A 229-nucleotide genomic window follows, 5' to 3' on the forward strand; every position below is an offset into this window, starting at 1 on the left:
CGCCGCCTTTCAGCTGTACCAGACCGAAATATCTTCCTTCCAGACAACAAGTGGTTCCCGCCTGTGGTTCCGGCTCCGCTGTTGCCATGGTGAAGGTTCACCTGATTTTCAAAGCATCCACGTCCTACCTGCTCCATAAAATAAACGATGCCTCGAATTGCCGGTATTTCACTATATTTTATCTCTTTTTGCATCTTTAAATGTTTTCTAATAATTAGTTTTGAACCCC

The sequence above is a fragment of the Hemiscyllium ocellatum genome, chromosome 6, assembly GCF_020745735.1.
Source record: "Hemiscyllium ocellatum isolate sHemOce1 chromosome 6, sHemOce1.pat.X.cur, whole genome shotgun sequence".
NCBI lineage: Eukaryota > Metazoa > Chordata > Chondrichthyes > Orectolobiformes > Hemiscylliidae > Hemiscyllium > Hemiscyllium ocellatum.